Raw genomic sequence first — 27,486 nt, forward strand, 5'->3', positions numbered from 1 at the left:
TTATCGGGTTGAACACAAACTTCCTTCCTCTGAAATGTTAACTTTGCTCTCTAATTATCTTTTAAAGAATTGTTTCCAAGTTTTTCCTTACACTGCTCAGTAACACACTCCTCAGGTGCTAAATCCATATGTAGACACCTCACTAAGTGGCCTAATTTTTACAAGTGCTAAGACCTCTAGCACCTGCCTTGTCTGAAAAATGCTGGTTTCCTAATTTAAAGCAGTCGTAAACTCTCCTAAATTAAAGCAGGAATTGAATTAGCCCTGACTAGTTTTAGGCTTACAAAGCTGGGAAGAAAAAGACGAGAGAGCAGAATTACAGCAAAGAAGTGCCCCGGGGCTCGTTAAACAATATGAAAGAAAAGATTGCAGCCCTGCAGGATTACATTCCCTGTTTATCCCTGGGGCTGAGGGAGTAGATGGACGCAGCAGTGACCTTCATATGCTGTTCTTCTCACCTGGGTCCTGAAAGAAATGCCTTGGGACAAAGCAGGGGGCTGGTTTGTGCAGCCATGTCCCCTTGGCATCCCTGGACAAGCCAGTGGCAGTGCTGCTCTCAGGAAGCTCTGTTGTTGCTGTGCTGGGGATGCCTGCTCTAGGCTGGCATGTATTTGTTTCAAACTCCCCGCCAGAACCGACTTCTGGATGCCACTGGCCTGTCTGAAGCTCGAAGCAGTGTGAAAGCCCAAACCCCCTCATTAACCCCAGTTCATAATGGATAAGGAAACTTACTCTGGGCATTGACCAAGCACAGCCTATGGCTGGGGGGTGGGGGTGTCCCATCTCCTTCTGGAGATGCCAGAGCCCCCCTTATCCACGGCTACCAATTTGCCCATATTGGCCCTGTCCCTCTCTGATCCCAGACAAAATTCCCACTGCTGCTGCTGTCAGATGCAAAGGCTTCTCCTCGGGGCCGCTGAAACTCCAGCTGTTTGATATTGTGAGGAGCAAGGCAGGGGACACAGAGGGACTCCGCATGAAAGGGCGAGCTCAAAGGAAACCGGACCCTGGCATGTCGGCACGATACTCAGTGGGTAACAGGCTCAGTTAAATTTGCTCATTCAGCCAGCTAAGAGGGAGAGTTTTCTCATCTGTCCTGCTATGTTTAATTCATCCACACATGCCTTCCAATTACAGCAGGGGTAATAAACAGAAAGGGATGTTGGGGGTGGGGGGAAGCCAGCCAGGCCCCAGCCACCAAACCTAAGTGTCCTGAAAAAATGTGAACTGCACACTGCTGAGGTTTGCTGTCCCAGGAGCAGCTCATCAGCAGCTCTGGCTCTGAGTCCTTACGAATTTTAGCCCAGATTCATACCTGAGGGGTTGTTTTTGGTCTATTTTTCTACAGAAAAGTACACTGAAGGAAGTGTGTTGCAGAATGCTGCTTTAGGTGTAGCATGTCTGCTGCCTGACTTAGACAAAACTCCCTTGGTATCCCTGCCTCCACGGAGGCTCCCAGGCTCACCACCAGCTTCCTCTAGCTCTGCCTTTTTGCAAGAATGAAAAATTGATGGGAGGAATTGTGTTGTGAGGCAAAGATAAGATGGATAAAATGCTCCATCATAGAGTGAGTTCAAAGCTGTCTGGCCATGTTGTTGGAAATTCAAGGTAAGTTTGTGGAAGGATGGATGAGGAATTGATGATTAGCTCAGCTCCAGGAGTGGCCATGGTCCAAAGTGACCAGAAAGTCATCTTGTGTACTGTGTAGGAGTGGGGAAAGACTCACATTACGAAGGGATGTGAACAAGAAGCCCCCAGTTCAAAGGAGTTACAGCATGAGTTTTACTTTGTTTACCCTCTTGTAAAGCTATTTGTTACTTCGATAATCCATAGGAAACGGGATCATTTCTCTCCAGCATGTCAAATTAAATAAACAAATAAAACCTTGTTTGGCTGGTGAGAAGCTTAGAAAGGAAAGTGTATTTGTATAGGGATTCAGGAACTAAGCATCTTTCAGGAGCAGAAGATTAGGAAAGAAATCAGAGAAACAAAGGGAGAAGTGATTCAGTCATCAGAACTCAGCCAAATTAAAGAGGGGGGTGGGATGAAAGGACAGCAGATAGGGCCTGCCTATATTAGGAAATCTCTGCTGGTGTAAACTAAACCAGCCTGATGTCAGTTTAGTTTTACCACTAGGGTCCAAGTCAGGGACATGGACTTGGTTGTGACAAGCTCATCCTGATCTCAGACAGAAATATCATACGTTCACTGGCGTTTCTTTTATTTCAGAATATACATGTTACCCCTCATGCACGAACACAAGCACACACAAGGGATAACATGTGTATTTTGAAATTAAAAAAAGAAAATGAACCAGTGAACAGAGGTAACTTCTCCCTCTGAGAGAGGGGCTGGCAGCAAGATAGTTTTACTAGTACTGTTTCTGTTTCAGACATGATAAAAAAATACGAAAGAAACATAACCCCACAGAGGTATCATTCTCTCTCTCTCTCTCTTTTTTTTTTTTTTTTTTTTTTTTTTTTTTTTTTTTTTCAGTGACACTTGTATTGGTATAAAACATGCTATATATTGGTATAAAATGTGTTATATATGGGTACAGCTGTGCCTGTTCTGTGCCACATATCCACAGGGGATGTTGTAAAGAACTACCATTCTGTTTGTAGTCAGGTCAGTGACAGGAAACATTTGGAGAGTTAGTGGGCTCCAAGTCTATGAGAAGATTTGGTTCAAGTCCATTTGTTTCCTTGCCTTAAAATGTTCAGAGATCAGCAGTCAGGGAGATCCTCTTGTGTTTGGCAAGTGCTTTAAAACATCACTGAACATTTTGAGTGGAGGACAGGGTCTTTAAGAAAATGTTTTGTTCATGGGAAATTATCAAGGGCAATTGGTAAAACTTTTTGCTTCAGACAACAAGAGTGAAGATGGGGAGGCATCTTAAAGATGTTCCAGATCAGACAAATGCCTTTCCCCTCCAACCCCTCTAGAATCCTGCTTTCCTTCCTCAGAACTTAGCAACTACTCTCCTACAGTTTAAAATTCTATTGCAGTGAAAGCCAATATAACCACAGTTGTGATCCTGACCACACATCTCACTGCCACTGCTAGATATGGGAAGTCCTGAGACTGGATACAACAGCACCATGAACCTGCTGTGTGCAGAAAGAGGTAGGACATGCCGTCCTGCCTTTGGGTTCACTGCCAAAGTCCATCTCAGAATAGTGATAAGAAATGCTCCCCTGATGGACAGGATGTAAAACCAAGACCATGCATGTCATCTTTACAGTGACAGTGTTGCTCTTTGCTATTAAATAGGTGTTGTTTTTTTATCCAGAGACAGTGAGATTTCAGTGGCAGGCAAGCTTGTTCTCATCCTTGAGTGGGAAATTATTTGGGAACTTCTGGATGCAGGTACAGTGGATAGACAGGATGGGGTGCTATTTAGTTCACCCTTCCAAGAGGAGATGGGAATTTGGGCAGTAGGTGCTGAAAATAGGACTTTCGTGGTTGAAATGCATTAGGTAGAAAGGATCATTTTAAGTAAATGTTGTGAATCTCAAATTGAAGGAGAGATGTATATAATGTTTTAGCATATGCATTCAAATTATATGTATGTACATAAAACTGCAGCATCATCAGCTCTTTAAGAATCAGTTTGGGGTTTTTTTGTGTGTGTGCACCCCTTCAGCTGGAAATCATGGCAGAGTACAAGATGTTTTAGTAGAGCTGGCTTAGGTGGCTTTGACTGATCCTTTCCCCTGGTGTCCATTTTTAGCTTTGTAGAGGTTTGTTGGAAAAAGCTGGTTTTTTCTTCTCACATGAGATTTGTTTTCTCTGTGGACACTCTACAAGAAAACCTGGTGTTACAGTAGTTGGTGGGAATCTTATTCCCATCAATACAGACTCTGCTGGGTTTAGAATTTCACACTTTTTATGATTCTCTAATCTATAGTAGTTTGTTGCAGGTTTACAGACAACAACAGTGAAGATGGGGAGGCATCCTAAAGGTGTTCCAGGTTAAGGCTGAAGAGTGAAAAGATCCCTTTAGGTAGAGTATAGTCCCTGGATAATTACACCTGTGGGAAATAGCTACCTGTCATGCCTGTCAACAAGGGAGCTTACCTTTTAAGGCACACAGATCTCCCTTTACATCACATTCTCTCTTTGTTGTAGTCCATTTATTCACCTATTATTCACCTATAATCTCCCTTCCCTTACCACTTTCCCACACACCTGTTGCCTTTCCATGCTTCTTTTTCATTGCTTAAGGCTTGTGCTTACCCTGTCCTCTGCAACAGCCCTCAAACAGGTTCTTAACTTCAGGAAGTGAAAAGCCTGGGGATCCCCAGCCTCCCTGGCCCCCATTAGCCCTGCATCTGTCCCCGTGCCCCCCAACAGCCCCCCTCCTATCCATCACCCACATCCTGAGCATGAAAGCCAGCCGGATTAATCCGGCACAGAGCACATTGTGTGTGAGTCATGACAGGCTCACTAAGGCGTGCAGTGCTGATAAAAGGCAGCTCTGATGGGCTCTGTCAGGGATCCCGGAGAAACAGCGTGGAAAAAATCTGCTAACCCACATCTCAGCCTGGCAGCCGGGGCCTGGAGACAGCCAGGCACCGAAGGGAGTGCGGGGAAGCCCCCGTGGCACTGGCAGGTCCCACTCTGGGCTCAGCCTGTGGGGAAGCCCCTGGTCCCAGGCACGAGCTGGTGCTTCCTGGAGTCATCCAAGAGCTCATGAAGCCAGAGGAGGGCTAATGCAAGCCTCTAGGTTGTGAGGATGCACTCTGGGATAACCTCCCTCTCCCCAGCTGACCATCTGGCCAAAGGACATTCCTGACTCCCAATGCCAGAGCTGTCATTCTCCTTAAACCTACCTTGCCTGTGGCTAGCACTGCTAGGAGAGCCTGAAGGAAACTTCTCTTGTCTAACTTGGAGGATGCATCTCTCAAAACAGAGATGCATGTGTGTTATTTTACCAACTTGCACTTTCCCATTATTTGTTCCTTATTTTTCATATGACCCTTTAATATCATCTTCCTCAGTATCTTCAACTATCTGGTGTTAAGCCTTGCAGACATTGATGTTTGAACCATTGCGAGTCCCTCTCCTTTTAGTCAGCCAGGCTATGCATTGCCGCTCTGCAGTATCCTCTTAATACTCTCCTCTCTACTTGTATATGGTGTCCACTGAATACCATCACCTCGCTGCAATCTGGAGACTCAGGCAGAGGCAAAAAGAGAAAGAGCTGGTTTAACAGCTCCATGCCTTTGGGCATATATGCCTTGCTTTGTCTTTTCATTAGGCTGTGCACAAATACACTTCTACTGCATTTTAAAGAGCAGGATAGCAGAGGACCTACCAGGTCATTTCTTTGAATCTTTAGGAACTAGGTCTTCTCCCAGAAGAAATCGTAGCTGATGCCAAGGCCATGGTGCTGAGGAATTTACAGCCCCTGAAAACAAGGGTTAGGTGAACTTTAAAAAGTTATATAACTTAGTGTTCCTAATTCTTTTTTAATCCAAAGAATAAACTAACCTTTCAGGGAGGAAAAAAGAAATCCACACATTCTTTTGTGGCGTGATACGATGCAGCAGCCAGCACTTATAGGCAAATAAAAATCGGGCAAAGCTTTGAAATTCTTCATTTTTCATTTCTACCAGCTGCTTTTATTTGTCGCCATTCCATTTGACTACATGTGTTAGATATTGCATGAGGCATGACTATATGGGTGGGAATTTGGAGAAGGATGCTGTAATCCACTTGCAGACTGCCTTCTGAAGTCTTGCAAGACACCAGTGCTCAAAATATTCCCATTCCAGTCTGCCTGCTGCGTGCCAGGCCATGCTGAGCTCAAAACCCATTTAATCCCCTTTTCTGACTGATGTAAGCCATACCTAGAAGCATCTTGTGGAAGGCAGAACACTTGGCTTAGGGAATGGATGTCAGCTGTAATCTTTTTCTCTACAACTTTAATTTTACTCTTGTATACTTCATTCCATTACTTCTGATTCTAATATTTTTGGACCACCCCTGCTTAGCATTTACAGGTCTTTAATCCTCTCTGTTGTCAGACAGATAAACTGGGTCTGGGCCCAATTCTCCCTCTGTTAGCTGGGTGTAAATGTCTCTGAATTCACACCAGCTAGATGCAATGTAACATGAGAAGTGTGTGAGGCCCTTTATTCTGTCAGCCTCCCCTCATAAATCAGCTCCCACAGCAGCACCTGAAGTCATTTTCTCAAGACCAAAGAAAGAATGCATGGAGAAGGTTTTGTCAAGAGTCATGGGGAGATCAAATGGTCTCAGAAGGTTTGCTGTTCCCTGCAGTGCTGCAGGCAGCTTGGCCAGGGTTGCTGAGTGTGAAGACCATGCACAGTATGGCTTGGCACCTGGAGGGCTTGTGGAAAGGGGACATTAAGCCACCAGAGAAATCGTAGTTGTGTCTGCTTGTTGCAGTTTGATCCTGGCTGAAGAACCATGGATAACCATGCCTCTGTTTCATCTCAGCTGAATACAGATCCAGTTTACCTGCCCAAGAGGTTTCAATTTATACTAGCTTTTTGGTAGTGAAACTTTCCCATGAGACTGAACTGCTAAGCAGCTTTTTTTGGTGGCCCTTTCTACACTGTCTCTTGTGTGAGCTGGAACAAGAATGAGATTCCCTCCCACCCAAGTGACTTGTGCAGCTCCTCGCCTGTGTCTCATGACAAGAGAGACAAAGCCAGTAGGTCCCTGGCAGCTTTCACAGGGTCTGTTTGAGATATGAGCCAAATATTGGTCCCAGCATGGTACTATGAGTCAAAACACACGACACCAGGCAGCACCAAAATTGCTGAGTGCAGTTGTGCCATAGTGAATACACTATGCCCCTCACTGCCACTGCCACTCAGCATGTCCTTGTCCACTCTCCCACACAGGAACAGTGCTCTCCCTGGCACAGGAGCAAGAAGAGGGACTGGAGGCAGATCTCTTTGTATGCTTTCAGAGGTATGATGTCTACAGGGTCATACTGCATTCCAAAAATGTGAGAAATGGAGGAGGTAGAGCCAGATTAGAGGTACCCACACATGAGGAAGATAGAGCAAATGGCAGTCCTGATACAGCAAAATCACCTTTTGCTGCTGTTCCTTGGAGGTATGTTTCTTGTGGAGTGCTTCACATTTTCTAATCTGTTGCCAAACTCTTCTTCATAGAATGCTTCTAAGGATTTTTACCAACTAAAAGCCAGACCCAGACCCCTTCCCCCTGCTGAAGTCCTGCTAACTACATCTCAGAGGGCAACAACCTTCCAATAGGTGTGTGGCTTGGCTCCTTGTAGAGGAAGTACAACATTGGTGTAAAACATAGGACAGCTTGGCCAGTGTAGTTCTTGATACCACCATTAAAATCATTGCAAAAATAAATACATCTTTACCCAAGTGATATTTGTGTCAAAGAATATATTTTTAAAAATAATATATTCAGGGAAAACCAGAAGCTACCTTGCTTTCTGAAAGACAAGTTTGGCTGGTGTCCTTGACCTGCCAGAGCTGTGATTTCCTAAGGACCCTGAAGATGAGTTTCCTTATTGAAGCTCAGTGGGATTTGGGGGGGTGGGGTGTGTGATTCTTCTCTCCCTTGAATATTCAAACAAGTACTCCTCAGACATCTCTCTTCTGCTTGTCACTCTTTGCCCTGTTTGTTTGTTTTTTGCACTTCTCGCAGCCTGGACAAGGCAAACAGGCCAGTCTATTGTTGGTGTGCATCTCTTTCACTGCAAGATTTGTTTATGTCTTAGCACAGTGATGCAATATTTGGGTTGAACGCTTCAAGGGGAAATGTTTATAGAACTAAAAAAATATTTCCATTTGATTTGTTTATAGGAAGTTTTTTCTTGTGGTCTCGAGTTTTGAAAAGGCCTTCGCATGTTTTCTTTTCCGCCTCCCCCGCTCCCCCTCTGTGGATTTGAAGTTTGGTGCCAAATTCAGTCATGATAATGCCATGACTGACTCTTTAGGTATTTCTACCATGCTCTACACCACTGGAGTATCTTCATCCTGGCCTCCTAGATCTTCTCAACAGTGTTATCCTTCTTACATGCTGAGGTTCCCAAAGCTTCTCAGCAGGGCTGAGGGTTTTCCAGCCCCACGGTCCAACAGCTCCTCTTTATTCCTGAATTATCTCTGACCTGGGCCAGCCCTCAGGCAGGGTAGGCTACACTAACAGGGGAGAGTTGGAAGAGTTAAATGGGAACACTGCTTAGAAGGAAAAACAAAAGAGTAATAGGAAAGGCATCTTTGTGTGACCGAGGCTTAACCGAAACCAGCCCTTCTCCCTCTGCCTCAGCCAGGAAAACAAGAGAGTACGTGCAGGCAGCCACCGGCAGAGCGTGCACGGGTGTCCTCCTGTGTCTCCAAGGATGGAGGCGAGGCACAGCCACTCACAGCCAGAGGGAGGGCAGACACTCGCTCATGTGGCACCCCCAGGGCACAGCATGGTGCACTTCCTGACATCCTGGCACTCACAGCCTTTATTGCACATCCACCCCCCCTTTTCTGCCCCTCTCCCATCTAGTTGGTGTTGGTCACCTAGAGGAGACTCCCACATGCTGTTGCACACTATCCTCCAGTCATTGTGCCTCTGCTCTTTGGGAAACACTGAGTACCACTGGGCTGCCTCCTTGTCACATTGGGTCAGTGAGCAAGGATGCTGAAAGGATGAATGCCACAGTTTCTGCCATCCCTGGTTCTGGCCACAGCTTTCAAGCAGGAGGCATAGATGGGGCAGGAGGAGGTGCAGACTTTCTCTCATGCTTTGAAATTTTGTCTCTTTGTACAAAAACCAGAGAGAACACTCACAGCCACTGTCCTTACAACCTAACTAAGCATCATCCATTGCCAGTCTCCATTGTCTTGACAGGATAAACCATCACCACCTTTACCTTGTACCCTACCAGGGTAACCAGCAGAGAACAGAGAACATAACAACATGTGCCCAGCTCTTTGAACCGACAAATTTCATCAGCCCTCAGCAAGGCACTCCCACACCTATGTCACCACAGTTTCAGGGCTGGAAATCTTCAGAATAGGGCTGGTCCTGGAGCCCAGGTGCAGCTCACTTTCCATGAGCTCATTAACTAGCAGAGCCTCACAGACCATCATCTGGCAACAGCCGGTGTAGGAAAAATTACTATTAGAGATATTTCCAGCTACTTCCAGCTGCTGCCTGTACAGAAATAACATGAGATCACTGGCTCAGAGGAAGCCTTGGCTTCCCTAGCCCCTGGCCATCAGCAGGTGGCCCCAGGAAGTGGAATAGCCTGTGCGTGCAGTGGCAAGGGGGACGTGGCATGTGGGCATGGGGATCATACACAGGTGCATAAATAAAAGCCAGTCCCCTTGCTTTGCTGGCTGGTGGGCTCTCCTGCAAGAGGTGACTGGGATTGGTGTTTGGGTTTTCCTTGGAATGCTCCAGTTCAACATGCACTGTTTCAGAGCCATGCCAACTACCTGCTGCCAGCCCCCCTGTCTCCCACTGGGTCCTGTGTCCCAGCAGACAGCTCCGTCACCACAGAGGGACCCAGGACAGCCCCCAGGCCCCCCACTCCCACCCTGCCTTCTCCCCAAAGCTGAGAGCCATCAGAAAGGAAAAGCAAAGGTAATGAACAAAGGCTGGCTTTGGTTCCCTCACTCTGACAGTCACCTTTTCTAATGGTCAGTAATACTGGAATCCCTCAGAGACATGTTCTGTGACAACATCGTTGTGCCTGTGAAAGAGCAGGAGCACAAAGGCTGCACTTTGAGTATGTTTGCTCTGTCCTGTTGTTTGGGACAGAGATTGCCCATGAGTCACAGCCTCCTGTGCATCCATGCATCCCAGCTGTAGCCTGGAGCAAGCTGGCAAAACAGCAGGGGATGGCTTGGGTCTCTGCTGAGAGCAATGCCAAGGTTTTTCTAAAAGGTATCTACAATGCTGGGTGAAAAAAACTAAGGCAAATATATTTTGCACAGAATCCTGGTCTTGATGAGAACTATTTTACCTGGGGACTGTGTCTACCACACAAATAGGCTGTGATAACAAATACCTGGTAGTCTATCTTGGCTCTTCACACATAAGACAAGACACCACATCATCATCTTATCAGGGATTTTAAAACAACTGGGAGCCAGATGGAAGGCAAAGGACCTCAAATTCACTTACAGACATTGTAACCACAAGCCTTTGTTTGTGAGGGAAAACCAGGAGGGGTATCACCCACAAGCTGTGGTGCCTTCATGCCATCTCGGTCCCTTCTTGGGCATGATAACCACATCCTTCAGGAGGGAAGGTCTATGGGTCACACCAGCTTGGCACAGTAACTGTGTCCCCCACGGATGGTTATTGCACATGAATCTGTGTATTGCTGTCAGATGCTTGATGGTTGTTCCTAGGAGAGGTAGAAATAGCTTATTTATTCTGTTTGGCATCTATATCCATTCCCTTTTCTCCTCCCAAACCATAACCCCCTCCCCCAAACGCCAAGCTAATGCCTTCCAGATGAGGTGCTAGAAGCTGCTAATTGCACCCGGATCCGTCCTGATTTGTGCTTCAGTCAGCAAGGCACCTCGCTAATGGATCTGAGACTTGGCAGTGGGCCTGGGACCAGTGTCAAAGGAAATGGATGAGAGGGAAGGAGAGAGCAGAGGGTTAGAGGGAGAGCAGAGAGACCCAGAAAGGAAAACGATCCCTCCTCCTCACAGCAAGGGGCCGAATACTGATAAGGGCTTGCGGTTGTCCCCCGAGGCTAGGTGGTCCTGTGTGGGATGGCGGGCAGAGGCATGTTGCCTTCTCCTGTCAGAGAGCCCAGCCTGTGCTGGGGGCTGGGGTACTGCTCCCTGCTCCTCTGGGAAGGCTTAACCTTGCACTGGGGCAGCAAGGCACACCTGGGCTTTGTTACTGCCCAGACTGGTCAGGGCTTGAGCTCTCCTGATGGGAAGATGGGACGCGAGAGCTGGGAGCCAGCTGGGGGCTGATGCTGAGCCATGGCTCCCTGTTGATCCAGAGCATCTGTCTCACATTCTTGGTGGGTTCCAGGAGAAGAGGAGCCAGCTGGGGTGATTGGATGTGGATCAGAGGTGGAGAGGAGAGAAAACAAGAGGGAAGGGGGTTGGGGAGGTGATAGCAGGCAGAATAAAGAAAGAAAGAGGCCTGGAGAGGAAATAGACTAGTAGGTACCACAAATGGAAAAAGTAAGAGGCAGAAGTGGAAAGGCAAGAAGCAAAAGTGCAGGCTGGAGAATAAGGAGATGGTGTATAACATGTTGTTCTTGCTCCTATACAGCCTGCAACAGCCACACTGTGGCCTGGGAAGGCTGTGCTAGTAGCCAGACAGGGCTGCAGCCTCTGAGAGCCCCAAAGGGAACTGTGCATGCTGTCCTGCATGGGAGCCCTGGGACCTCACTGCAGAGCCTCAGGGATGGAAAACTTCCTATCAACACATAAATGTCTAGGGACTACTCCTCAGTGTCTCACCAGGCTTAACTGCCTGAGGACAGGTCTGTTTCTGGACATGTGGATGACATCAACACAAAGAGACTTTGCTTCACCATCTCAGCCTGGGCCTGAGAACAAGGCTGTTGCTAAGTCTTTGTGAGTTAGCTTAAGGGTGGCATGAAGAAACCTCCTTTCTGTGTGCTGGAGAGCCCCAGGAGAACTGGGAGTGGTTCATCTCTATTTTGAGATACCTCTCCAGCATTAAATCCAGTGTCTTCTCCAAAGGGAGTTTATTACACTCATTATAATGGTGGAGAAAAGCAATGTAACATTGCCTTGGGTTCCACAAAGAATCCAGGTCCCACCTGGGAGAGGACTTGTTATTTCCAGTCAGGGGGTACCTGCTCTGCTACACCATGAAGGTCTAGCATGAGGAACCAGCAGAGCCATGAAATTGTCAGAGAGGGAAGGAAGCTACAGGGGCAGAACTGCACCAGGTAACAGGGAACAGAGAAGATGTTTAAACTCACACTGGTGACCTGGGTAGATGGGCACTTGGTCTCAGCAAGTCCTCTTCATTGAAAAAAAACAAACCCAAAACTGGGCAACACTAAGCTGGATGGAAGCCTGCAGCTGGCAGGAGAACCCTGGAGGTGTGTTGCAACATCAAGTAATCTGAATGATAATCCTGGAAAAGATGCTCCAGGTGGAAAGGTGCCAAGCTGAAAACGGAAACAGGACAACCAGAAGCAACCAACTGCAGTGGAACCCAGTTGGTTGGAACTGGTAAGGCACTGTGCTAAAATGCCTTTGGCTCCGAGTCCCATTTTCATCAACTTTGCAATTCTTGGCAAAGATGGGAGGGAGTTTCCACTAGACTGTGATTCATTTAGTGAAATTTGATCATGGCCAGCAGGGGAGGGAAGTAGACAGACAGACTGACAGAGAGACAGTGTATTTTGAGAAGAGGAGTCAAGACTGTCAGGCCTCTGCAGAAAGGGCAGAAAGAGACCTGTTCTGTCTGATAGGAATCTTTGTGGGCAATCTTATGGGGGAAGGGGTAAGGAAGTAGAAGAGCAAACTAATTACAGACATTGTGTGTGCTTGGATGTGCCTACAGACTGATTAGCTCATGTCTCCGAAGCACTTGGAGATGGAAACCAGTTAATTATCCTTATTAATTTTTCCTCTTTTGTGCTCCTAGTTATTTTTGGAGACCATTTTAAGCACAATGCACCACCCAGGTGTTGGCTGCCCCAAAACCCATTGGAATTCCCTATTTGTCTTTTCCTTTCCTTACACAAAGGCCAAAACAGTCCCAATGAGAGTGATTCCTTCCTCCTGAAATAAGGACAAATAAAGAAAAGAAGAAAAAAGAAATATAACATCCCATGCTGGCATGCCCAGATCACATCACACTTGCCTGTTTCTGTTCCTCTGGGGGCCAAAGGCAGGGAGGGTGCCTGTCTCTGAACTCAGCAGTGCCTTAGGGTGCTGTCAGGTCATATCCAGGTGCACAGGAAACAAAAGTATCCTTGCTCTGCAGCTTGTTGCAGAACAGTTAGGACTTAGATTTAGCAAGAATTCTTTCCAATCTTCTTGTTGTGGGTATCCACCAAATGACACCAAGGAAAACCCTTGTGAACATCCTGAGGCCATTTCTGATAACAGAGGCATTTCAGGTTTTGGGAGTGCAATAGGAGAAGTTCTTTTTTGAGGGAAACCACAGAAAAAACTGGCCTTTATTTTAATCTGCCACCTACTTCCCTTGTTCCCAGATAGAGGGCATGGCCATCGGATGACACATGAGCTGTTACCTTCTAACATCTGTGACCTTTTGTGACTGTGACTTGGAGAACTGAGGAAGAAGCCTCAAAATTCTTAGATGTGAATGAGGATGCTTTGGGATTGAGGATTTGGGGGCAGACCATGCTTTTGCACCTGTGGTTGGTCTGCAGACAAAGTGGTGGCAGCACCAGCAGCCTGTGCCCCAGGAGATGGGCACACAGCCTGGTTTACCTCTGAATCCATGTGGGAATGAGCATGCCCAACCCCACAGCCTGCAGTGCTGTGTGCCCAAATGCTGCTTCAGCTGCTTCAGCTCTTGGCTGCTTGCTTCAGGCCATGGGGGTCATGCAGTGGTGTTCTGGACTTCAGGGGCTGCCCTTCTGGGCAACTCTGCAAGAAGTCCCCCAAGAAAATCTTGGAAGGGTCTGGCTTTGGAGAAATTCCTGGCCCTTTTCCTCCTGTCCTTCCAATTTCTTGCTGCCTGGGGTCCAGGCACACCCTGGACATCTAGGTGGGAAGCCACAGTCCAAGAAGTGGAGAATTAACAGGTTTTCAGCGCTATGCCAAAGCATTAAATGCTGGGAAACCAGACCATGCACACCATATTAAAATAAAAGGAGAGCTGAAGACTTCCAGACCATGACAGGTTTGATCTGGCTTGTTTATTTTTTGGCAGGGGCGACTGAGTGAGGCCAGGGCAGGGACCGAGCACGTGTTGTATGTGCCAGAGAGAGCACATCTCCTCCAAGTCAGCTGCATTCTGTCTGCTTGCACACGTGGCCCAGCAGTCCCATTATGGTGCTGCACTTTGCCTGGTGGGCTGAATGCAGGAACCAGGTCCATTGCAATGTGATTTATGAATCCTCTCTGAGGTCCCATCTCTTTCCTCCTCCTCTTCCTTTTGGGGACTTGGGGATTTGGTTGGTTTGGGGGTTGTTTTTTTAAAAATAAAGAGCACTTGAAGTTCATTTAAGGCAGAACCCCTTGATTTACTGTGCTTTGGTTTCAGAAACAAAAGACTTTAGTGGGGGGAATAAACCATTTAAGTTTTTGAGTATTTTTTCCCTGTTACACCTCAGCCTCTCTGTAAGGACACAAAGAATGTTGTGATACAACACCAGCACTTGTCTGGCACTGAGAAGTGCCCAAATCAGTTTGGGCCACAGGTGCTCAGTCAGAGTCACATTTTCTCAAGCAGGGAGTTGATCCATCCAGAGAGAAACCACTCCGCTGTGCTGCTTCTATACAAAATGCATCTGCTGAGATCTTGGAACCCAGCAAAGTCAAAACAGGATTTTCACCAAGATACAAGGAGTGGTGTTTCAGATCTACAGAACAGAACTGAATGAAACTGAAGGACAGTTGTCAATAAGGGAAAATTAGGAGCATGGCTGAGTTCCCATACTTTGAGGAGCCAAAACTGATTTTTTTTTCCTGAAGTCCAGGTTTGGCTTAACTGAAAAGTAGACTTATTTGTTTCTTTCTGCTGCAACATATTCTAGCCTAAAAATCTGTCATCTGCACTTTGCACACTTTTTATAAGTGAGAAATGAAGTGGTCAGATACATGCTAAATTACGAAAAAAAGCACACTCACACTCAGGTAATTTATTTGGGCCTCTCAATATCATGTTCTCAGGAATTCTGAATGTCCAGGAAAGCATCACTGACAAAACCTATGTGGACCTCTTGCACTGTAAGAAAAGCACCAGTTAACAAAACCTTCTGCTAAGCCCATCCAGTAATACAGCTCAGGATGCCTTGCTCCGCTGGAAAATCAGAGACTCAGCTTCAACAGCTAGTTGTCACCAAATGAGTCAAAACCTCCAGAGTAACTTTATCCCTACAGTTCTGTGAGCAAGTCTTGCATGCTTTACTAAGAGCATGCATGACAGCTTCAGAGCAGAGTGGAGCTGCTGGCTCCTAAGTGGTGTCAAAATACTGCCATGAGGCACCATTACTCAGCATTCAAGGGTCAAGACCAGAATCCACTGGGAAAAGCAGTTTGTGCCTATAAAAATCCCCACACTCAGACTTTCTTCAGCCACTGGGGCACCAGGAAAACCTGGAGTGCTGCTCAGGACCTTACTCAGGGGCACAGGTGATGGAGAATGGTTTTCACTTCTTGCCATTTGCACTGGAAAGAGAAGCATTGAGAGGAGATGCAGACAAAGGCTAGCAGCATGGTCAGGGGAAGAGAGTGCCTATCGGGAGGCAGGAGACTGTTGATTTATTTTGCCCAGTGAAATGCAGGCTGAGAATGGATATGATTGTTCTTGGTAAACACATCAGAGGGATAAGCACCAGGGAGGGAGCAGAGCTATTTAAGCCTCGGAACAATGTTGGCGCAAGAACAAGTGGGCATGCTCCAGCCAGGAATAAATTGAGACTGGAAATAAGAAGAATGGTTTAAGCCTCAGAGCTGTCAAGTTCTGGAAGAGTCTACTAATTGGGGTAGTGGGAGAATCTTAAAACTTATTAGGATTGTTTGGATCTTCACATTTGTGTGGAAGATTGCACGATGTGATTGCTGACAATAGCAAGGGCCAAGACGTGGTAAAATAGGAGATCCCTTCCAGCGCTGCATCCCTACTGCGAAGCACTTGGGATTGATTTGTTTCTCATGTGTCCATGTTAAGGCAGGAGAGCTGCAGAATCCTTTGCCATCCAGCCCTGTGGGGAGATTGTTGGCCAGCCAGTTGCCAGCAAGGAGATGAGGATACTTTCTCAGATGGCTGAAGATGATATGATGGCTGCTGCTAATGAGCTGTGAGGAGAAATGTGTCTCTTTTCTCAGGAGGAAGATTGCAGGCATCACACCAGGCCACAGCCAGGCAGCAGGACAGAAACAAACAGCAGAGGGAAAGAGTTGAAATTCCAGAGGAGAAAACCAAGTGCAGGAATTTTCTCATTAGAGAGCAGGGGGCTTCATGTGTTCTTTGTCTTTTCAAAGGCAACAGAGGTTGAACAATAATCAAGGAAAATTTGCATAACCCATTCTGTCGTTTGGAGCTGAGGCAGCTCTGCAACAAGCCCCAGGATCAGCTATGCCATTTAGGCCATGAGTCAGTCTCAGAAAAAACGTGGGTTCATGCAGTCATATGCATTTTTTTCTTTTTAAGGAGCCCTTCTTTGTCTGCTAACCACCCAAATCCATGGTCCTCCTTGTTAGAGCCCACTGCTCTTTTCAGCATCTCCCAATGGAAACTGCAAGTTTTAACAGTGCTTGAAGGCTGTGGCAAATTTTGGTGATCTGTCATGGTCCACCCCACACAGGATCTGACATATGGAGCCAGGTGGCTCCTGACCTGTGAGAGGTCCCAGAATGGAGGAGCTCCACAGCAAGAAGTGACAACTCTGGGAGCTACAGGTAAGGAGGAATCACCTAGCAAGGAGCTGCCTCGGGCTTGAAATCACTTGTCTGTGCTCAGTGTGAATGACAACACATGCTGGCTAAAAGAATCACCGTGCAAGGCAGAGGGGTAAGACTAGGGTGCCCTGGGCAAAGACTGAGAGATATGTCTTCTCTTGCACCTGGGATGCTTTACCTCTCACCCCTGTTGTATTTCCCCAGGTCTGGGTCTCCAAGCTCCCAGTGGGCTCACGTGTGTTAAACCCAGCAGCCTTACACATGGCAGCTCAGGAGAGAGGGTGCTGACAAACTGCTCAACAAAGTAATTCCTCTTATCCTCCAAAACCAGTGGCACCTGGGCAAAATGGGAATGTCACAGCTCTCAGCTACTGCTATGAAACCTCTCAGCCTCCTACTGAAGATAACCCAGCCCAGTTTAAATCTTAGCCTCCTGTAGTTGCAGCCAAGCAGATGGAGGGGCTCATGCTCAGGAAACAGCACCTTTCTGATCCTTGGGGACCCCACCCTGAGACAGAGGGGGAATGAAAATCTGAGCAATATTTCAGTGGGTGTGTAAGAAAGAATAAATGTTACAGCAGCTGGTTAATGCATACCCTTCCACATGAGCGTGATAAGATTGAGTTCTAAATTCCCTTTCTTTAGTTCACTGCACGCACACATGCAAATTCCCTCCCTTCTCCTTAGGAAACTGAAAGAAAGGAAAAGCAATAATAAAATATTTCAGATGAGAGAGAAAGAATTCTCCATGATTGAGAACATTTAATGGGAACCAGCTGCCTGAGCAAGACCAAAGGCTGATCCTGCTGGGGGTTTGTTGACAGTGTCACTTTCCATAGGTACCTGCTGAGGAAAAGGGAGGGATGCTCAGGAGACAGCGCAGAGAGGAGGAAGGTGAAAGAATGCACTGCAGAGTGTTTTACCTCCACACAACCCTGTCTCCCCCTTTCCTTTTTTTCAAGAGACTGTCCAAGCTCTTGGAGAAGAGCCATGACAGGACAAAACAAGAAAGCATGAGTGAGTTGGTGCGAGCACGTGGGTGGCTGTATCTGAGCAAAGGAGGGTGGAGGGAAGAAAGGAAAGAGGAGCTCAAAAGTTCAGTGTATGAAACAAAAGCCAAGGCTGTCTCTCTGCTCCCCTTCCTGTTCTTCCTTGCAACCAGACAGCTGCAATTAAGATGTAACTGATACACCGAGAGCTGGTCCCTGGTGCCGGTGCTCCCTCACCTCCTCCGTGCCTGTCTGCCCATGGTGGCAACAATGCCAGGCATGGACCCAGCTGGGCAGAGCTACTGTGTGACTACCAAACCCAGCCAGAGCAACCACGCCTTGCCAGAGCAACCCATGGGACAAGGAGTTTTAGTGGTGTGAAATGTGGGCTGCTTCCAAGTTCCCTTTTCTCCTGTGGGGAATAACTGTCCACATGGACTTGCCCATGCTGCCACCTATATGTTCACAAGGTGGTGGGACCTGACTCATGTCCTGCTCTGTCTGTGGCCCCAACCCCTCTGGAAAGAGCCCTTACTCCTGCAGAACCTGGTGCACCACTTGCAACCAGCCCAGGGCCTTGATCTTGACCCAAGCCCATCATTCAGGGCCCCACTTTTTGAAAGAGGCACTTACCCCTATCCCTGTACCCAGGGATATTCATCTCCTGTTCAAAGCTACACAGATCAGCATCAGAAAAGCTTGCCAGCTTGTCCTCTGAACAGTGACACTTGTGTAGATCAGGGCTTCAAGTGTACAGAAGGTTGGAGCAAACGTTTACACCTCAAAAAACATAATATGAATTGGATTATGTACTCTGAGGTAAATACTGGTATGGAAACATAGTGCTTCCTTGGGCCACCTAGCAATTCTTTATATGAAAGTCATCTTTCAGCTAGAAGAGGTAGTCCTGTTGGCAATGTTTTTGCCTAGCTTTTCCAGGTCTCTGTACTCTGTTTCCCATGATTTCTGTTGACAGTCTTCAATGGAATTGTACCTCTTAAGAGTTTCCTCAAAAGCCATGAATCAGAATGCTCACTTCCCCCAGATCAGGTATTAAGACCATCATGACACATTGTGCACTCCACTCTACATACTTTAATCATGGGTTTGTGCCAACTTCTGAGCTCTAAGGATTTATACTTTCCCACCACGGGAGAAAGTCTCAGTCGTGGATATTTTACTGGTTCAAACAGGCAAAAACAGTCGGGGGAAGCGCCAATGGAGTCAGTGCATGTACCATATGTTCTGCTCTCTGAACACCTGAGATGCCAGGGTTTAATGAGATGGCACCCACAGACCCTGCTCCCCTCCAGGAGGGCTCTGGCACCTCCATGGAGTTTTGTCAGTGTGATGGTAGGGGAAGTAATGCAAACCCCATCATAATTGACACTTTGACACAGACTGTAAGATCTCAGCACAGCCATAGCTGCAGCTGCAGACTGGTGACAGCACTACCTGTTGCAGAGATCAGAGGAGGAGACATCAGAACAGTCTGGGGCTGAGAAGAGGGAATGTGCTAGCAAGCTGTGGCATGGATCTGATTTTCCATTCAATAATCCCATGGTAACTCAAGAAGATGGTAAATTGCAACTGCAACAGCTCACTAGCAGCCTAACATTTCCTCATGGTGCTCCTGAGGTGTGGAAAGATCTCTGCAGAGTGAGGCCCATGAAGGGGGGAAGCGTGCAGCAAAAGTTTTGGAAAATTGCCCTGCAGCCTCCTTCGCCATTACCCTTCCTCTCAGCAGTGTGCAACCCCCTTATTTTCGGTTCAGCGCACTCGTGCGTGTGGAGGCCCACAGCCAGAGGGGCAGGGGCTGCTCTTTCTTCACCTGTAACTTCATCTGCCATTTTCTTTCCAAAGGAAGCTGCAATTAAACCCCAGGCTCCAATGCAAGGAGAGTTTCCAGGCTTGGTTCCCCGTGGGCAGTGCAGCCTGAGTGCCAGGCTCTTGCCATAGAGCCCCTGCTGCTCTCTAGGACTGAGTGGAACCACTGCCAGTTTACATCAGCAGCCAAGTGACCATCTGGTACAAAGGCAAAATATGATTATTATGTTTAGGTGGATGCAGTCTTTGATGTAGTGCCCAAAGGTAATAATAAAGTTTTATTAAGTTTTTTCAATTATGTGGATCGTGACAATACTATGACAAGACTGTTGGAAACAACCTTCAAAATGAGGTGTGGGAGGCTTGCAACACCCAGCCACATGTTGCTTCTTAATCCTAGCCCCACTGACATTGGTGAAACTTCAGCTGGTGTAAGGGATACGTGCCACAGCTGCTGAGGATGCGGGTTCCTACCCCAGGGCAGCCTCAGCAAGGGGCTTTTAGCAGAATTCAGGAGATGAGGACCCTGCCTCAGCAAGCCCGTGTTACTGCCCTGCACATCAGCCTCAAGCAAGTCTTGCCTCCTCCTCGCACCTCAGTTTCCCCCTCCTGGAGGCAGACATGGATCAGTTCCTCTCGCACGCTGCCGAGCATCCTCTCTCTGCTTCCTCCCTAACCTCCCTCCCTTTTTAATCAGGATTTGTATGTGGGTTTCCAGGCTTCCTGGCTGTCCCGTCTCCTCTTTCTCCTGCACTGCTTTGATGTTAATTGTCTCCAGGGCTGGAGCGCTCCTTGGCTGATTAAGTCCAAGAGTCCTCCCTGGTTTTGTTGACCCATGAATGGGGGCCTCTTCAGTGCTCAGTGGAGTGCGGGCTCATTGCCCCTCCTCCTCCCCCCCATTCGGTTTGATGGATTAATCGTGCTGTGTAAAGGAAAGTGGGGTGGGAGGGGAAACTGAAGCAGCGGGAAAGGGGGGGAAGGAGGACGGGAGAAAGGGAGCAAGAAAGAGAAGGACCTTCGGCAAATGCTCGACTGCCCTTGCTTAAAATAACACCGTTTATTTAAGCAGGTCAGGCACACAATGGCTTGAGAGGGGCTGCTACTCAGATCATGGGACCCTGCGTATGCTGAGTAAGAGGCTGGAGAGGGTGTTAGCCAAACTCTGAAAGCTGGTCTGTTCTTACCCGATGTCTCCATCTCCCCCCAGCACACACACACACACACACTTGCACCTCCTCTTTTCCTTCTCCCTCCCCTTCAGACACTGGAGTCCTTTGCCTTTTTGGCAGTGGCACGGCTCGGAGCCAGGAATGGAGGGGCTCTGAGAGGAAAAGGGGGCTCCAGCCTCTTGCCCTGGACCTGCTATCCTGGCATGCAGCCAGGAGAGGAGAGGAGAGGCTGCTGGTCCTATGGAGTGGGCTTCCCACAAGAGTCTGTGGTGAAACAGATGCCAGCATTTCACAAAGACTTGTGCCTCAGCCCCAGCTGCCACTGCTGCCTTGCTGAGGGCCTAACTGCTCCTGCTGAGGCACAGGGAGGCTGAGGTAAAGCTTCTGGTAGAAAAGCATGCCTCCTCCTCGTTTGTCAAGAAAACAATTGGTTTCATTCAGAGGTGAGATTTGAGTAGCTGGGGCAAAAATAGCAGTATCAGTGTCAGCTGGCTGAGTGGTCTCCTGTGTTAGACTTGGTCTTTGCTCCATCAGGGATATAGTACACTTCTCCATTATCCAGTTGCTGGGCTGCCCACAATGTAGCCTTGCTTGTGGTCTGCAGTATCCCTTGGTGTAGCAGTCCTGTGCCTCTTCACTCTGTCCCATCTATGGATGTCTTAGTCCCTTCTCACCAGGGATGGCCAAACCAGGTGTCAGGAGACAAGGGGGACCCCCACAAGTGTCCTGGCCCAGGCCATCTGCATTGTCACTTGCAAGTTGCTCTGGTCTCCAAGCCTGGCCAATGCCAGGAGCCTCCTTCCCCTAAGCAAGATTGCCCCAGTCCTAAACATGTACAAGAAATCCCAGAGCGACTGCAGTGGATGCCTCTCCCTTCCCCACCTCCCCCTGCTCCAACCTCCCATGCTGCTCCCATCCATAACAAATGCAGAGTCAGGCTCAGGAAATGAAAAGGCTCTTCCCAAGAGGGACCTGTGCAATTTTCCAGCCTCTCCCTCCACTGCCGCTTCCCCTTCTCCATCCCCCTGCCCCAGTTTTCCCTGGCTGATGGCAGCAAAGGGCCGTTGGTGTTGGCAGGGTGCTGCCGCCTGCCTGGCAGCCTCTCCCGGACAGCCTGCCAGGCTTTTCAGGGCTCATTCTCACTTTCCAGAGGCTGGAAGTGCAGAGCAGGAGACAGGCTGCCTTGGCAGCCTCACTGTTTCCAAACATTGAAAGGCAGAGAGAGAAAAGTCTGCTTCTCCCGGCTCACCAAAGCTACCACCACCATGGACGCCGGCCAAGTCCGCCTAAAAATAACCGCGGTGCTACCGGACACACGTGCTTCTCGGGGACAAAGCAGGACAATGCACCCCGGGCCAGCAGGGATGGAGCAGAGCAGGGCGGAAGGAGAACTTGGAGCTTTTTCCTCCATCCCCCTCTCACCAAATAAAGCTGCCTGTGTTGTCCCAGCAGTGCTAGTCAATAGCAACCAGGGACGTCTCTCTCGGTTTGTTTTCACAGGAGGGCTCCAACCAGTACAGCTCAGAGTAGCTGCCAATTGTCTTTTCCCAGCTGGGAACGCCAGGCTTCCCATTGTGCTCACATGTGTGAACGACGGAGTGGGACACTGTGGGATAGGTGACCCTACAGCCCAGGGCTGCCCTTGCCTGAAGGTAAGATCTCCCTCACCTCCAACTCCACCTCCAGGACATGTGAGATCTGCTGGGATTGCCCCTCACTCCAGCAGCTTATGATCACAACTGGTCCACCCAGATGTGACCGCAGCACATAATTAACAAGAGGACTAAGGAGAAAATGGAAAGTGTGTGACTGGCACAGGCGTGACTCTGGCCTCTTGGGAATGTGTCTCACTAGCTGTGCTGCCCAGCTTCAGCACAGGGGGGTAGGTGCTTCTCTTCATCCATCAGCCCCTGGGCAGCCACACTGAGGCCTCCAGATCAGCATGTGGCACACCAGGTCCTTCCCACACTCCCATGTCCGCTGCTTTCAGTATAGACACCAAGTCTGCTTTGGAAGCAGCTCTGGGGCTCCCCTCCAAGTGCAATCCATTTGGTGTAATGCAGATATCTCTGCTTGTAAAGATACCTGCCCATGTGTTTCTGCTTGAAACAGGAGAAGTGAGAGGAGATGTAAAACCAGATGTGTGATCTGAGGCACTCTCTTCCTTCCTGCTGTGGCCAAGACATCCCAGTCCCAGCTGGAGGGTCAGCACAGACAAAATATCCAAGTTCCCCTCTTGGCCAGAGGGCAAGGATAACTGGAAAAGCAAAGCTGTATTTTACCAGCAGGAAAAGGCAAAGTCCTGAATGTTTCCTTAGGCTGGAAGAGGCTCCACCAGCCCAGGCTGTCCATGAAGCTGTAACACACTTTCTCTCCAGCCCATGCACTTGCTAAGTGTTTTGGTGGGGGAAAAGTGATCACAGCTAAAGGCTGAACAACAGTCTTTGCTAAGTCTGACAGATATGCTTGGACACCTCACTTCCATAAAAATAGGGAAGAACTAAGCAGGAGGTTGGGTGTTTCTTATCCCTGCAGACAAGGCTCCTTTTCTTTAAGTCAAAATAATTCAGCAAAATTGATGTCAATTTGCTAAATGTTTCAGGTGACCCAAAGTTTTAGGGTTAGGCACAAAAAATCCTACCCCAAGAAAACAGTTTCAGCTGAAACAATTTCCCTTGCTCTAAATCTAGAGAGTTTTGGCTTCTTTTTTTCTTTTTGTGGGAGGAAGAGTGTTTAAAGAGGATTTGGCACAGTGAATCTCAGTCCCAACAGATACATACTTGTTTGTCTATTTACAATCAGGACAATCCAAACCCGTTAGCAGATGTAACTGAGTTAAGACATGAACATGAATTTAGAAAACAATATGAACCATCATTTGTAAGAAAGGCTTGGAGGCAAAATCCAAGTAATTGATATCATAAATCCCTCAAGACATTATTATGGGGTATTTGTCACCTCAGAGAAATTCAGAATCCCTTGCTTACATGCCTGCACCTACTTTGAGGCATAACTTTGGACATTCATGCTTCAAATGTCAATGTGTAAGCTAAGGCAGATATTATTTGGCATTTCTTCTCCTCCCAAGATATTTCAAAGAGTATTTGCCAGATCTCTGAGAAACTGCTAAGTGCTGAAGCTGCAGTGAATGATGTTTTAATTTGGTCTGAGGGCTTGAAAGAACATCTTGAAAGACTTAGACAAGTCTTAAAGGGAGTATGAGAAAGAGACTTAAAACTGAGCTATAAAAAAGCCCTATATCTGATGTAATAAGTTATTTAAATGAGGCATAAATTGAGCAAAGATGGTGCAACTGGTAATGTGCATAAAATGTTGAAATGTTTAGCTCTGCAAAACAGAGTGGATTTGTGACAATTTATGGACATGATAAGCTGGTTTTGACAAAATTAATTCCAAATGCTCAGGGAGGGTCTGATTTTGCAAGGTGGTGAGCATTTATTTTTTTTCCTCTCATCCAGAACAACACTTAGACACATGCTTGGTTGTGCTGACTTGGCTTGTTTGCTTCTGGGGTGGGATGCTACACAACACAATGCTCGGGAAAAGGGCATGTCTTGATGCTGTAACGGGAACCCAAGGAGTGTGTCAAGGAGCCCTCATTTCACTCACCCTCCATCTCTGCTCCACGGGTATAAAACAGACACAGGTTTTTGTGTCTGGTTGGTTCTTATTGTTTGGTTTTGTTTGGGGTTTTGTTTGGTTTTAGTTTGGGGGTTTTGTTTGTTTGTTTTCCCATAGCAGCTTTGGAAATCAAACATCTGCTGGTGAGGAGCTTTGCTGGGATGCCGTTCCAGAGGGGATCGGCAGCAGGATGCAGAATGGAGGTGGCCAAGTCACAAAGGGGCCATGGCAGTGGGGAGGGTGGTGTGGCTGGAGGGGACACCTCGCACACGTGGGGCACAGCCTCAGCATCCGAGAGGGAAAGGGAATTGGGAAAGCCGGGCTGAGCCCAGGCTTCTGCTGTTGCCCTCCCCGAGGCAAACCATCACAGCCTCCCTCATGCTGCTGAATGCCAAATACAGACCACATAACACGTGGAGTGTCCCACTGCCACTGCTGCCACCTCCTCCTCCCCAGCTCAGGGCTGGCATGGCTCATGCCTTGTGTAGAGTCCTGAGAGGTTACTTTTCACATAAAGTCAAGGGCACATACTATGATTGCTAGAAAGAAAAACAACTTTCAAGAATGAGCCTGCAGAAAAGGGGAAAAACACCCCAAGCAAATCCTCATTCCTTATAGCATTACTTCTAGTGCAGGCACGCACAAGGGCAAGAGAGTGTTTAAGAGGAGACAAGGTCTCTCTGACAGGAGGGACTCCTCCCTCGACCCAGGTTTTTCTGGACTCGTTTTCCTCCAAGCAGCACATCACAAAGCCATCTTCTCCCTTTTCCCCTCCTCCCCGGCCCAGGTTGTAAAATAACGAGTTTCTTGTTATTCTTGTTATTGCTGAATGGCAGAGGTCTGGAGCCCTGTGAAGGGAAGGAGGCAGCCTAATTAGGGTAACGAGAGCCATCCTTAATGAGCACTTCTGACTAGGTGGGGATTTAAAGAAAAAGGAGGGGGCAGGGGGGAGAGAGGTCAATTCGTACAGCTTTCTCTTCCCTACCCCCAGCTCCCACCCCTGCCCTCCCCTCCTCCCTGTAAACCTACCGCAGTTTGGGGTCTGAGCATGGGGGCTTCTCTATATCATTTTTGGTTATTAAACTATATTTTCCTGTTTTGCCTGACTTCATAGGGGCTCGATTTCATTTCACCTCCTTTGCTAATTTTCTCCTGTGAAGGTGTGTCAAGTGTTTGATTGTTCCCATCCCTGGACCTTATGGTGTCCTTAGGGGTGCTCTAGAGTCCCTTCTGGTTGATATCTCATCAGTAGGGTGGTACCAGAGCAGAAGGGACAGCCAGTTGTACCAAAACCTTCAGCAATCCCCAGAATGGTCTGCTGGGTGTGCAAAACCTGCCGCATCTGTGCATTGAACTGCTCCCTCCACATTCATGCTCCACAGATCACCAGTGTGGTTCCACTTATGGTTCCTCTGGACAGTGAAGACAGTATTGAGGCCCCCACCTATATAAGTGAAAACTGGGCTGTACTTGCATGTGTGGGTGCAGCAGATGCAGCTTTGCAGCTAGATCTGTCACAGGTGGGTGTCTTTGTCACTAGGAACCATATGCCACCAGGGCAGACAGCACAGCCTGGCCATCAACACTTGAGATGTCCCAGATGTAGTTCTGGTACCCTGTAATTCAGCGTTAGTTGCTTGCTACATTCTCCCTCATTAGGAACAAGCCTCTTGGGATCCCCTGAGTTCATCCCTTCCTATATGTGCATTGGCAGGAGCTGAAAACCCAGTGCATGGAAATTCGATTACAGAAACTTTCTCATTCCACACCCAACTTGTTGGATTTCTCTCCTGTTCTGCTTTCCCTCTGCTTTCTGCCTGAGCTGTAACCAAAGGCCCCCTCTCCCTGTGAGGCTTCAGCTCTGGAATCCTCTGTGCTGCTTCTCCTCTGTCTGTCCCAGGGACACAGCAGATAGAGCAGGTTGCCAGGCACAGCCCATCTCAGCGGATGGCCAGGGGTTTCTCCCAGGGCCTGATGCTCAGAGGGGCCCTGGCAGAGGCTGGGAGCACACAGGGATGACTGGGTTTCTCTTTGCCAGCCTTGTCCTCCTGAACGTGCCCCGAGTCGGCATTAGGCTGTCACCTCCAGCAACTCCTGTGATGTTATTTGCAAAGATCTGTCAGAATCCATGCCCAGTTAAATCATCACATGCTGAAATGCTTAAACAGGCTTCCAAGGAGCAAGCTTGCAGCCAGAAGCGTGGGAGGAACGTAGTCTGACAGAAAGGAAATAAGCAGGGAACATTTTACCCATAAAAGCACTTTGCTTTCTCTTTGCTTCATAAATCAGCTTTCTCTGATCTCATCCAAAAAAAGGCAATTAATTCCCCACTTCTCCCTGCCTGGGAGATGTATTCTTTTCTGTATTTGGATCTTGCCTCAGAGAATTTAAGAGACCTAATTGTTTCCACTGCTCCTTCCAAAATCAGGGAACAAAATAACATCAGAACTGAGGCCCTGGGCCACACCTCCCAAGGTGCCAGGCTCTTTCGTCTGGGAGCCAGCTCTCTCCCCACCTGCAAGAGCCAGTCTCCCACAGGGGTCTCTGAACCTGGGGATGTTCCTGTCAGCACCCAGCACCTGGCACTGAAACCTCTGACCTAAGCATCATTGCCAAAGGCCAGGTAGAGCCAGATGAGGGGTGAGCACCCCACTCTTTTTGGGAAGGAGTCACTAATGGGGTGTTCTTGCTGCCTGCGGTGGAACAGGTCAGGTAGATAATTATTCACCAGCAGGAGTGAAAGATTTAATGGGCCAGTAGTGCCTGGCCCCAGAGTAAAGACCTGAGCACAGCCATGCAGATTCCCTTCCTGTACTGAGCACATTACATTCCGCCAAGCCTACCAGAAATGTGGCTTTTTATCAGATCCATTTCTCTTCTCTGTTTATAGCTTGAGGACGCCAGGGCCCCTCTGGACTATAGTTTGAACTAATTTAGCATTTTTTGTGGGTGAATTCCTTGGAAAGTCTTGGCACAAGGGCCAGCTCCTTTCTATTCCTGCCCTGACATGCAGGCTCGCTGGTACTCTCTCCTGGCAGAAATGACCACACATCTCCAAAGCAGATGGCCTTTATGGCTGCTTCTGATGACCAAATAAGAACAGAAAAATTAACGTAAATTTGACTTGCATTGCTGGGTACAGAGGATGTGCTCAGCTTGCACTCTTGTTATTCTATTGATTCATGCTTCCTCTGCCTTGCCAGAGGCACTTTACCCTATGCATTCTTGGTTATTCCATAGGAAAGGAAAAAAATTTTCAAAGAAAACTTGGGGAGAGAGGGGATAGGGGCA

Source organism: Zosterops lateralis (assembly GCF_965231275.1).
Source record: "Zosterops lateralis genome assembly, chromosome: 2".
In the NCBI taxonomy this organism is placed as follows: Eukaryota; Metazoa; Chordata; class Aves; order Passeriformes; family Zosteropidae; genus Zosterops; species Zosterops lateralis.